Genomic DNA, 12,985 nt, shown 5'->3' with positions numbered 1-12,985 from the left:
CGTCCATAAAAGCGCTCACACAACACACTCGTTGTTGTTTTTACAATCAAAACAAGACATTTCCTCAACCTGGGTGGTCGAAAATGGATGGGATTATGGGTGCCCCGCGCATCACAATCGTTTGTTTTTTTTGGGGTGTATTTTTAATGCTGCGTGTACTTTAAAGACTGGTCTTACGTTTTAAACGGTCGGTCTGGAATACTGCACATTGCTCGGAAGCGGAGGGATTAGACGGCGCTATTCCGATTGGGGGCCCGGTGTTCGGTGTTATTGGTATCGATGACGCGGGTTTGCTGGTCTGCTGCTGCTGCTAGAGTGTTGCAATGGTAATGGTTCTGTGATTTCATCTCTCAAGATTCTTTTTTCTTTGTATTCACTATGTTTGACTTAACCCGCTTCACCCGGAATATGGTCTAACATCTGCTCATTAATTGCATTAAAAGCAGCAGTCTCTGGTGTAGGTGAAACACCCGTAAACCATAGTACCGCACAACAATGTTCCTGTTTGCCGCTAAATCGGGGGAAATGTAAAAATGAATGTAAGAATTTTTTTATGCAACAAGGCAATATTAGTAGAAAATAACGTTCTTTAATACAGGTTTTTCTATGTCAGCTTCGAATGTAAACGTTGTTATTCACCGCGTGCAAGATGTTAATTGAGGTGGCTCAATCTGATATTTCATTTCCATCATCATATTTTTTCATGTCTTCAGCATGATTTTCAACACGACTTAAGCTGGATTTAGTTTGACAGTTCTTTGTTACGTGTTGAAAATTGTGTGTGTAAATCAAAATTTCATTAAAAAGCAATTACACCATTTGACAGCTGTTGAAAAACATTTTGGAGGCCGTGAATAATTATGTACACATTCAAAAGTTGTTTTTTCATAGATTGAATCAATTAGCCTCATTTCCCTCTTACATTCGAAAGTGACTTGGCAAACCATGTGATACAAGTAAACGTGTGCTTATTGTAAAACATACAAAAATACAGGGTTTCCAAGTCACTTTCGAACGTTATTCACCGCGAGCAACATATTAATCCACATCAATCTGATATTTCATTTCCATCACAATAATTTTTAATTTCTTGGGCATGATTTTTAACACGATTCTAAAAACATCTTTGATGCAGTGAATAATTATGTGCACATTCGAAAGTGATTTGGAAAACTCTTTTAAGTAATATCAACTGTTTAAGTCAGAGCGACTCAAAGATTTGTGTAAAAAATAACAATTTGTTGGTTATTTTAAAAAGCAATTTTTAACGAACTCGATGCCACCAGCCAATATCAGTTTTATTTTATGCAATTAGAAAAATCGATGTAAAAAAAGAGCGCAGCGTTTGCCACGCATTGCACACCAAAACGCCTAAAAGTATGCAATTATCATTTATAAATGTGCGTATTAAACACCTGAATTGTTTGTTGAAGTTTTTTATACTCTTCTCAGGATGCTATAATTGCTTTCCACGTTTCCATAATCAGTCCTACAAACAATTGTCTATTTTCTATGTTTCTTTTTAATTTGAACATGTTCCCTTCAATGATTTAAAACCCCACGCACCATTTGCAGGTTGATTTACACTAATAATAAATTCTCTTGGCCAGAAAAAGCAAACAGCATTTATGACGTGTTCATAAATGCATTGAGCTCCTTTGAGTCTCCAACATCTCCTTCAAGCATGCAATAATGTAAGCGTAACTTCAAAGACATTCAAAAACTCGCTCGATTCTTTCGCCCGAACCTGCCTTCAAGTGGGTCAGTTTTATTAGAAAATGGAACTCGCTTCGCTACTTTGCGTAACAGCACACATTAACAATTAATAGCAAGCGAAGGAAATTAAACTCGCAACATCATATCGCGATCATGCGCAACCCCGCAATCCCTTGCCACCCGAAAACCAAACGCGTACCAACGCGAAAGAGAGTGCTGGTTAGGATGAAGAACAGAGAAACCAAAAAAAAAAATTGAACCACTTGAACGAACTGGCCATGGTATGGCACCCGCTACCCGGGCGACTGTTACGCGAAACGGTACCGTAAATGAACTGCCGGAAGATTTTATTTCGCATTTAGTGCCCGGGAAAGATCGGGATGGTGATCTCGACCTGCCTGGTGGTGGTAAACGATTTCCTATATTCGTTATCAGTTAATTAAACGAATCGTCCGGGTTGTAATGGGAGAGAGTGCACGGCCCCCCTCCCTGCCCCGACTAGAAGCAGTTTGGGTTACACAAGCAGAGTGCACAACCGGGCTGAACCGGGCGTACTGCTGGTGTTTGGTGGGCCACAGATTTTATGTGAGCGTTGTCCCCTCCCCATACTATGGATTGCAACTGTTCCATGAAGTGAACGAACACGACGATGGCCAGGAAAGTCGTTAAGATACATTCTCTTCCCTCGGAATCGGAGGCTCGATACCGGCTCGAGCATATAATGGTCCGGGGCCCCGGTTTTTTGGTCGGAAGAACGTGCAGGAATAATTGCTTGCAGAGTGAGTCAACCAAAACGCAGTCGAGAGAGAGAGAGAGAGAGAGAGCGGGAGAGTTTGTACAACCGCGTGCCGAATGTCCCAATAGTCACATTTGCATCACAGCTCGCCGTATTTTTAATTCCATCATTAATTCTCAACCATCCATCGGAGGCAAATCTACCGGAGCGGGCAAACGGTTCTGTTGATGGTAAAACTGTCCCACCTCGGCAGCACCTTTTCCGTGCGATCAAATGCGAGGTTTTATAGGACAATAAAATGTCTCATTATTTTAGTCGCTGGAATAGTTGGCAAAGTTGTTGTTTTTTTTTGTGTGTATATTGCCTGCTGTTTTCTAATTTAAATGCTAGGGCATTTGGCTAATGGGTGAAAGATTGTTAAACAATGAGGGAGAAAGGGACCATTAGTAACAGTGTGTATGGGTCATTTGATGACACTGCATTAGAATGTAATTTGGAATAAGCTTTGAGAATATCCCAATAATGTTAAGAGTAGTAATTAGATCATAGCATTATTAAACAAACTTTGACACTTTTCTGTTTGATTTGATTGATTAATTGAATTGATTGTTGAGTTAAATTTTGGATGGATTTGGATCGACAAAAACACGCGCCACATTGATCTATATCAATGTATTGGTCATTTTTAAACTGTACTGTAATTGGAGAAGTTCTAGAACTATCTATCTAGAATTAGATAGGCCTAAGTAAATAGGCAGTAGTTGGGTAGAACTGCCCATTTCAGTGTTTCTAAGTGAATAGGTAAACAAACGGCGTTCGTTTTCCATCGGCTTCAGTTCGAATAGAACTCCAATCTTTTCGATAATTGCTTTTAATCGATGGAAAATGTGTATTGGCGAGTTGTTGATTGCCTCCAGTTGTCCATCCAAATTTTCAAACTAAAAGTACCAGTAAACTCTAGACCGTTTAGCCGGTCTCATGGTACAGTCGTCAACTCGTACGACTTAATAACATGCCCGTCATGGGTTCAAGCCCCGAATAGACCGTGCAGCCATACGTAGGACTGACTATCCTGCTATGGGGGGAAATCAATAAGTCACTGAAAGCCAACCCCACAAGTGGGTTGGCAGGCCTTGACCGTCATCGGTTGTTGAGCCAAAGAAGAAGAAGAAACTCTAGACACCACTTCAGACAACTTGCGCCTACAAGACCGGTGCTCTGCAACCTTTTTAGGATCAAGGATCACTTAGCTTTGCACATATGTTTTCCTCGACCCAAATATATTGAAGATAAATACTTTGTAGACGTTGTTCAAAGCTTCTTCATCAAATATAGTTAGCTCTTATTCCAGGCATGCCTTTTGGGAGTTCTTCTCTATCAAAATAAAAATAAAAATTCATTCGCGGACCACGCTTGAGAATGCCTCGGACAATAGGTTGAAGACTACTTGAATATGATGGTTTTCATTAAAAGATCTTTCCCTATTTCGATCTCTCCCTATCACAAAAAGTAAAACTTACCGCAAAAACACATTTTTCATTGTGAAAGATGTCATTTTTGGGACTTACAGAAACAATGTCGGATCAACTGTAGTGAAATGACTGAGTGAAAGTTTAAAAAACGATCTTGGACATGGAGGAATGGGTCTTAAAGTAGAAACATTTGTTTCATATGGTACATAAAGCCTTCGCTTATTTCCTTCTTGCTCTGTGTGCAATCAATTGATCAACTATTTAAAGATTACTTTTGCGTTAGACTTAATATTTAGGATAAAATTGATTTGTATTCCTTTAGCCTTTTCCAAGCAAGAAATAAGTACTTGCGTCTGGAAAGAGCTTTTACTGATAGCATGGTCTATTTAGCTATATCATCCCAAAACATTCAGCATGGAATGATCGATCATAATTTTCAAAATCATAAACATTTTGAGATCAGCTTTGAATTCATTCTCAAACATTTGATTTAATTACTTTAAACCCAGGTGATCAATATATTGCATGTACGCTTATTTTTAAAGACTGCCCCATGCACCTATTTTTTATCTCAAACGATACGAACCATACTCACTCTAAACTTGCGTACTTTTTTTTTAAATAAAAAACAAGTATCTACACAAGAACGCTTTGAAAAGTGAAAGTTGATGTCACGGGTTTACAGTCACAGCCTTCCCTACAGTCACGCCGGTTTGGGTTGATTTTGTTGGGCTAATGACTTTTTCTCCATAACGTTTTTTTTTCTTTCTTTTCTGCACCCTATTCATCCTTATTTATTCTTTAAAAAAAAAAAACACACACACACACACACACACACACCAAAGACCCCTTTTCACGATGAAGCAATCGCGTGCGCATAACGATATTTAAATATTTGCGTACCATTTATGATATTTCTTGGCACTTTTTTTCACTTTTTCTCCATTTCCATTCCAAAAGTTGCACGTGAAGAAACGAACAACCGGTACAAAAATGTCAGCAAAGTGTGACTGTGTGTATGTGTGTGTGTGTGTGTTTTTCCTACCTCTAACTGCAAATAAAAAAAAGGTCGTCTGATAGATGATAATGTACGTTTGCATAACTTTCTTCGCTGCTTGGGAGGAAGTGGGAATACAGGAAACAGAAGTGACATTAAAAAGTCGCCCCGCTTTGATGGTTCGTGCAGCCGTTAACAGCGAAAAGAAGAAAAAAACTGTACAGAACCCGTGCGAACCACGTGCGTTATCGTGCAATCAGTGACGCATTTCAATGTGTCGTACGTTACTTATTTTAGGGCAATTTTGTTGTGTGTTTGAGTGTGCTTTCCAGTTGGTTGACTATCTTGCAGCAGAAATCTAATGTCTTTGCTGTGCAAACGGTTATTAAGTGTAACCTTGCCGACAGTTTGGAATTGATGGCTTCTTCAGAATTTGGTGAAAAATGTCCCTAAATGCCTTTGCATTGCATGGCGAACCTGAAGAAACTGCATGTTGTACTGTAGTATTGCAGTAATCTAAACTACAGGACGACTTTGTAGAATAAATATGCAAAATCAATGAAAATGTGTGCAGAATTTACTGGTGGTTTACTCTCGAATACATAACTCGATGTTAAACTCAAAGGATCTGCAACTATTTCATTACATTTCCAAAAATAATGTGAAAGATGGAGTTAACTATTCTTCACTCATTTTTATCCTTGCTGTTCTCAGTTTTCTTGTGGCAATGACTTGTAAATTGAGACTGTAACGGAATTTAAATACCCGCATAACCAGCTCTTACTACCGGTGAACACATTGCGATAGAAATTTTATCACGTCCAGCCTTTACAGGACCTGGTGCTACTACTATAAGACCACCTGGGCAGCACGGTAGCGAAACACTGTGGTGTAAACACAAGGAGCAGTTTATTTCATTTCATTTCATTTATTAAATTCAATATCTGCCATCAAAGCTAAATAACGAAGACTTAAAACTAATTCGTAACAAACAAACAAACAAAATCATTAATGATCTAAACTAAATTAAGCTTGGCTTAGTAAAAAAAAATCACATCTAGAGCGCAAAGTGACTAATATCAACTACCAGAAAACTAAGAAAGAGACTAAAAGAAAACTGAGAAGATGAATTACAGTAACTAGAAGAAATAAGACGATTATGGAAAGAGTTAAGAGTGGAGTCTAATTCAAAGAGTTAAACAACCTGAAATAGGATAGAAGAGGATCATTGAAAGTATCTAGCGTATGAAGTGTCTCAACTGACAGAGGATCACGTGGACCAAGAGAAAGTGAGGGAACATACACCATGAAATTGACTTTCTGTTGTTATTAAGCGCAACAACCTTAGTAAGCTTAAGTTGCTAGTTGCTAGTAAGCATCCCAAACGTCAAAAAATAATAGCTCTTTTTAACGAAACACTTTTTAACGAAATATTAAACAGTTACTGTTTTTTTTAACATTGCTCTTATATTTGGCGTTACGTCCTACGCGGACATGCCGACCTAGACAGGCTTTCGAGACTTAATTCATTACCACGTAGCCGGATAGTCAAATCCTTGCTACGGGGGGGACGGTCCATTCTGGGGTTGAACCCATGACGGGCATGTTATTGAGTCGTTCGAGTTGACGACTGTACCACGGGACCCGCCCCTAAAACATTGTTACATTCCACATTTAAAAGGTATCGATACTGAAGAAGCCTCTTTGATTATATTTACAGTCTGTTGTTTCCGTGTTACGCAGTTCTCGACATACACGGATTAGGAGATACGCGGTTTCTCAAATTGGCACTTCAGTATAATATGCTCTTTCCAATACAATGTAAAAATGTAAAAATGTAAAAATGTGTAAAAGGTCTACATTTAATCAATAATTCCCATTTTTCACATGTATTTTGGCTTGCGCGAACATCCGAAGTATGCGGATGCCCACGGAACGCATAAACTGTGTATCTCAGTTACATACTTTACTGCACTGAACTAACCTGAAACTTTATCTTGTAGCTATTGATATGGTTTCATCTGTACAACTTGTACGGAGAAATGAATTTCAATTGAGGTTTTCTGGGTTCTTTCTAATCCACCATGTCATCCTCATCCTCCAATCTTAATGTATATATGAAAGTTATACAAAAAATATACTTAAAAGCAATACTACTAACTAACGAACAGTAATGGTCACCTTCGCCCAATACACACCGATTTCAAATGCCGCCGGTCAATGGTCCATGCAGGCAAACCGCCACACACACATAAAATCAAACACATCCCCAATTACTGTAAATCTTTGATGGACACAAAATCAGCACCATAAACATCAGCGCCGGATAGGAAATTATATGCCCTTTTCTCTGCCCCCGCTGTACATTGTAAACTGCACGCGTGTCCCAACAGTTGGAATCAAAGCGTCCTTTCATTCCCTCCTCCCCCCCAAGTCTCCGGTAGACCAAACAACCACAAAAGACGTCTTTAATGTTAAATGAAACGGAATCGTACGGCTTGGTTCCAGCAATAAGCAATAACCATTTCCCCAGGCTTGGCCGGGCACCGCCGGGCACAGGCTTCCACAATCCCGGCGGTCCTGTGTCAGCAGAAACGATCCGCCTTTGTGTGGCTGTGGCTGTGTGTGTGTGTGTGTGTGCCCCCGACCGTGCATGCGGCCGTGTCAGTATTCTAATCAATATCGCCACATCGGACATCACAGCGAAACCATTCATTTCCGAACCATTTGCTCGAAGTTTATTTGATTAATAGGGCTTCGGGGGTTGGGGTGGCTTGCTGTACGGTTCTCGGCGCTGTATCTCGGCTGACCATTTCTATTCACATTTTCACTGTGCACGGGAAAGCGAAGCAAAGTGCAAAGTGTGGACAATTGGAATGGGTTGGCAGCAGAAAGCAGACTACAAAACTTCACCTGCATTCAAAGCTTCTCCCGAGTGCTGTTTGATAAAGATTCCATTTCCTGTCGAGTGGGTTTCGGAACTTCAAAATCTCCGGTTTACGGGTCGGATTTCTTGTGAACTCATCAGGCGACAGGGGCGTCTTTGTCCGTCGTCCTGCTCAAGCCCCGGCTGCCGTTGATGGCGGTTCTTCCCCGGGACCGGTGGACATTTTCCAATTTCTTTCCATCATCTACAGATGAATTGTTTCTAGCGGTAGGAAAGCTTGGCTGGAGAAGATTGGAGATTGGAAACCGGGGGGAGAGGGATGGGGGACCACAAAACTTCTTCGAATCCCACCCACCCATGCTGGACAGTAGGGCCCTTTTTCGGACGGCCGCTGTACAAAGGCGAAAGGCTATTTATGCCGTAAGATATGCCAAGCGAATCGATGCCCCGGTGAGTCCATTAAAAGGTGGACATGCAGTGAAAATAACAAGCTGCACTGCTAAACCGTCTGGACTTGTCGAGAGGAAAATTGTTATGTTGAAAATTGTTTCCAACCAGCTTCTGGCCTCCCCGGCTCTTGCTCCTCCGGGGATCGGTCTGTCCGACCGAGCAATGCACCTCATTTGAATGATAGGAAAATAATAACGTTTGCAAAACATGTCTCCCTTTGCTCGGCAAACCGAAGGCGATCAGGGAGGCGATATGTTTGCCCGGTGCCGGTGGTGAACCCCCAGTGTCAGTGGTTTTGATTATTTCTGTCTACCGGTCCTGTCCTGATTGAATTGGACATCCAGCTCGTCCGGACGGCGCTGCACCCGGCGTGCTATGGATGGAGGCTCCATTTTTAGGTCGGATGCACGCTGGGCCACAGTCACAGTTGCCACCCAGCACGGTACGTTGATGCCTCGGATCGGTGTGCGGGTGGGAGGTTGGTACGGGTTTCGATGAATAAATATAATAAAGTGGAAATTTGCCTCCTTTCCAGCACCTGGCCTGTGCTGGCCACTTTGACCAACGTAAAGCCATAGAACGGGCGTGTTTCTATTTACAGCATTCTTGAATGAAGCAGGGTAGCCGTAACTATTTACCGTGTGCTGCTTCACTTGTAATTTGTTGGTTGTATAAAGATGGTAGCTTTCATGATTCGATGACTAAAAGGATTGCATGATTTGTCTCTGATTAATTTTATCTTCTTCCTTAAAAATGTCCTTTTATTTCAAGTTTTTTTATTGCTCTCTCAAGTAGAATGCAGTAGAATGCTATTCGAAGCTGCTGGGCCAATTTCACCAAAATTAATTTAAAAAAAATATATTAAACTACTCAAAATCATAACTAAATGACAAAGTATAGAAATTGTCACAAAGTGCCAAAGAAAAAGCAAACTACTTTTTGAGCAAACATATGTTTTATGTATTGCTATAATCCTGTACTGATGTTCTTTATATTTCTGTCACAAAAGTGCCCCAAAAGTTGTTCAAATTGAAAATAATATTTTATTACAATACTATTATATTTTCTACCGTTTCCACTCTTACTTTGAAATAAAACTGAATAAGTTGTACAACAGTATATATTAGTTACTACAATTAAACGAATTTGCATTGTATTAGTGATGGAATATAGAGTTACAATATAACAACAATACTAATTGAAGAGAGGAAAACAAGCAAAAAGTACTTTACAGAAGTAAGGAATACGAGAACAGAAAGAGAAAAGAAAGAAAAAAGATATCAAAAATACAGCAAACAAGAGAGAGAAAAGAGAGAGACAATAAAAAAGAAAACTATATAGATTAATTAAGACATAGATAAAGATACAGAAAGAAACAGAAAGAGAGAGAGAGAGAGAGAGAGAGAGAGAGAGAGAGAGAGAGAGAAGAGAAATATAGGAGGAGAAGTAGAGAAGATACATGAAAAAAGAAACATTAAATAAGAAAATCTAAAAGCATTTATTTACGATGTGATATTGGAAATGTAGGAAAGAAATTATAATTTCTATCATAATGCAAGAAATGATTGGAAAACTTCATGCATCTTGTTTTACTCTGCACAATAATATAGAGAAAAGCGTTCAAGTTTCATATACAATAAAGGAAAGTGTTCAAAATAACTATTAGAATAGACTATCGGTAAAGTGTTTGACTAGATAGATAATTTTTAATAATTTTTTTAATAAAGTCAACGATTTCCATGGATCATGTCGTACTACAGTTTGGTCGGAGCAATAAAAGCAAGTCCTTTCTTGCAACTAAATTGATTTTACCCTTGTTTTACCCCATCAGCTACAATCCTTGCCTTGTATGCATTCGAAGACGTTGCGTGTAGTGTCTTGCGGTTACTATGGCGATTGTTGTCTGCACATAAGCTTACAGCGCCCTCCCAAACTGCTTGTAGAATAGATTTCACTTGCATCGAAACGACGCTACCGTGTGCATGCCTAATGCGACCGGATAGGCATGCCCTACATAAACAACATCAGCCACCACACCACTCTTGGGGAAGGGGATATACTAAAGGATGGCAAAAAAAAAAGAAGTAAAGTATCACCACAACAATATCACACACGGCACACCAAACACAAATAGAAAAGCACTGTCGTCCAAGAAGCTGCCATCGTTGCACACGTTCGGGACGTAAGGATCGATCCCATCGTACCAAGAATACACACTTTACAGTGTGTGCTAACTTGTGTGTAATGGACGAAAGCCCCTTTGGTTCGCTCCGCCCTATCTAATACCGTTGTTCATTACGTTTGAGTGGGCTTAAAAGATTTGCTCTGCACAGCACAAAGCGCATAAAGTGCAGAATTTATGCAAGCACCGGCTTGCGTGCCCTTGTTTGGTGCCCTGCTGTTGTCTGCTGTTTGCTGTTCTCGCCCACCGCCGTCCCATCGCTGCATCGCTTGCTTTGTTCTGTCCTGTGTTTCAATGTTTGAGATCGGTTCCCTCCTCCACCCCAAGCAAGTGGCGCTTCCGTTGGTGTAATCCCTTATTATCGATGATATGTTTGTTTGCGTTTGTGTGCGCACAGCGGAAGAGCCAAATGGTATCACGTGTGTGTGTTTCGAAGCAAGCAACCAAGAGGTGCTTCCATGAAACGAAGAGAACACTGTGGAAAACGCAAAACGGGAGCAGCTACATTTATCTAACCACTTCAAAGCGATGCCCTTCGCCCGGTCGGTCGGTTGGGTTGGGTTGGTTTGAGTTGGGAGAGCTTTTGCAATCTCCTCATTACGATTGACGGTATACTATTCATCGGTGCGCGGTGCACTGTGTATGCGGTTTCGTTGTGCACCCACCGAAAGAGATAATTTCCCTGTTTGCAAATGCCACGCTGCATGCTGATGATGACGATGATGATGATCGGCACTTTTGGCGATGGGCTTTCGGCTGCGAGTGCTTTTGCACAGTTACTGCTGTGGAGCTGCTGCTCATTATTTCGCTGCGGCTTCTTGTTTTTCCGGGTAAATACTGCGAAAACCCCCCAAAACTTAATGGTTCTGGTTACATACGCTACCGCTGATTTCCGTTGGTGGAAAGTGAAATTATTATCCAATTTCAATACGGCTTACTCCACCACCAGAGCGTGTGTGTAGTAAGGGAATGTGCTGAAACTATCCGAACCGGAGGGTGCTATTTTCCAGAGGGGGGTTTCGAGGAAATTTCCCCTGCAGAAAGATGTGTTGAGTCAGGAGTGTCAAACTCATGATATTGGACGGTTAAATGGAGACAGTTTAGTTTTCGAATGACCAATTTCAACTAATGAATTCTTACTCAACAAACCTATTTGTTTGTGATAGGGCCCACTTGACCGTTCTTCCGAAAAATTAAAAAAAAACGTTTTGTTAAGTTACAACTGAAAAAAGAAAAACAATAACTCAAATAAAGACTTAGAGTCTTAAGAGCGTTTTAAGAGTAACATACACAGTAACTAAAACCTGGATTGATCGCTACAGTGGTTTTCAAGGGTTCTCATAGTTGTAGGACATTTTCATAACTCTTTGTTGGGGGGAAATTTCCATGATTCTAATTACCACTGTATACCCATGTTGGATAGTCACAAATTTGGATTTGGATTTGCCCTAAAAGGGTACCATTGAGTCCAATTCCCATCATATAGTGTTCACTGCCCAAATTAAAGAGTCAAGAAAGTGTCCGCACAACTACTATTAACCCCTGAAAACCCCTGTAATAAGAGTCCCAGCGCTTTCTGGAGTCAGCAAGGAATAGTAATTAGGAACAAAAGCCAAAGCAAAAACAAGAAATTTACCCCATTCAGAATATTGACTGAAACTCTCCGCAGTTTTCCAGCAAAAGGTCAGAATCCGTATCAGAAAATTGACATAATTTCGCGAGCAGTATTCTGATTGGAATAGTAATCAGGCACCGAAAGAAATATATTGTTACCATCTTCAAGATCATTCGATATAAACATCAACACATAATCAAACTGTTGATCCAACATTTTCCACCTCCCTTTGCTACCGCCATAATGACCCATGAGTTTGACCACCCTGATCATTGGCAATGTAGAATTCACCTCACGAATCCTTCTCCAATGCAGACCAAAAAACACCTTGCCCCGTCGTATCCTATCCACCCCACCAAACTTTCTAACCATAAAGACCCTATCGTACCAGGAGAAGCTTTCATCCTTCCCGCCAGTGCAATAACGAGCCCTTTACCACCTGCCTCTCACACAACACCAGCGAGCGGGCTGGAAGATGAAATTTTAATTAAATTTTATCAAAAACTTATCTATTCTTTCCCGGGGGGGGGGAGGAAATACGGGTAAGCGGAAAACCGCACCGATACCGATTCTGGACAGAAGTTGTGCCGAATTCGGCGTAGAGGTTTAACGAAAAACAAAGCAAATGGCTTGCCCACCATGCCCCCGCCCGTGTGTTGCGGGGAAAAGTGAAAAACGTGCACCTTTCGATACGGATTCCATCCAGTTCGGGGGGGGCCTTTGTTCGGTAGCGTGGGCTATGGTTCGGTTTGTCTGGTCGATTCTCCGGAAACCGAGGGGGTATCTACCTTCCCGGAACAGCAGTACATTTGGTTGGTGGCCGAGTTGTGTGTTTTTGCATGCCCGTGCATTTTGGTTTGTGTATTTTCGTCTGAAATTGTTTCAACATATGATTTGCTTCTCACAGGCAAATATAGGATCGTAATGTAA

Source organism: Anopheles merus, chromosome 3L (genome assembly GCF_017562075.2).
Source record: "Anopheles merus strain MAF chromosome 3L, AmerM5.1, whole genome shotgun sequence".
Taxonomy (NCBI): domain Eukaryota; kingdom Metazoa; phylum Arthropoda; class Insecta; order Diptera; family Culicidae; genus Anopheles; species Anopheles merus.
This window is presented reverse-complemented; position numbering follows the sequence as displayed.